The sequence below is a fragment of the Salvelinus alpinus genome, chromosome 29 (genome assembly GCF_045679555.1).
Source record: "Salvelinus alpinus chromosome 29, SLU_Salpinus.1, whole genome shotgun sequence".
Classification (NCBI taxonomy): Eukaryota; Metazoa; Chordata; class Actinopteri; order Salmoniformes; family Salmonidae; genus Salvelinus; species Salvelinus alpinus.
The window spans coordinates 30,999,881-31,000,808 of record NC_092114.1 but is presented as its reverse complement, the minus strand read 5'-3'; the positions used below and the strand labels follow the sequence as shown (position 1 = coordinate 31,000,808).

The 928-nt window shown below is 46.1% G+C and overlaps 1 non-coding gene across 1 annotated transcript; it reads left to right on the top strand.

The window, feature by feature from the left end:
• The first annotated feature begins 553 nt into the window (after positions 1-553).
• On the top strand, positions 554-626 carry trnap-ugg (transfer RNA proline (anticodon UGG)). Its single transcript has one exon. It is a non-coding gene; the product is annotated as a tRNA-Pro (tRNA).
• Positions 627-928: the final 302 nt, after the last annotated feature.

Genomic DNA, 928 nt, shown 5'->3' with positions numbered 1-928 from the left:
TCGTGAAGAGGGCACGACAAAACCTTATCCCCCTCAGGAGACTGAAAAGATTTGGCATGGGTCCTCAGATCCTCAAACGGTTCTACAGCTGCACCATCGAGAGCATCCTGACTGGTTGCATCACTTCCTTGGCCTCCGACCGAAAGGCGCTACAGAGGGTAGTGCGTTTGGCCCAGTACATCACTGGGGCCAAGCTTCCTGCCATCCAGGACCTCTATACCAGGTGGTGTCAAAGGAAGGTCCTAAAAATTTTCAAAGACTCCAGCCACCCCAGTCATAGACCGTTGTCTCTGCTACCGCACGGCAAGCGGTACCGGAGCGCCAAGTCTAGGTCTAAGAGGCTGCAAAAACAGCTTCTACCCCCAAGAAATAAGACTCCTGAACATCTAGTCAAATGGCTACCCAGACTATTTGCATTGCCCCCCCCCCCCTTTTTACACCGCTGCTACTCTCTGTTGTTATCATCTATGCACAGTCACTTTAATAACTCTACCTACATGTACATATTACCTCAACTAACCGGTGCCCCCGCACATTGACTCTGTACCGGTACTCCCGTGTGGCTCAGTTGGTAGAGCATGGCGCTTGGAACGCCAGGGTTGTGGGTTCATTCCCCACGGGGGGACCAGGATGAATATGTATGAACTTTCCAATTTGTAAGTCGCTCTGGATAAGAGCGTCTGCTAAATGACTTAAATGTAAATGTAAATGTACTCCCTTGTATATATTCTCTTGTTATTTTACTGCTGCTCTCAAATTACTTGTTACATTTTATTTCTTATTCTTTTTTTCTTTTTTAACTGCGTTGTTGTACACTGTAAGGTGTGCGAACCTGTCGTATTCGGCGCATGTGACTAATAAAATTTGATTTGATTTGATTATGGACCTGGAATTAAGAGCAGTGAGAGAATGTTAAGAATTTTCTCAT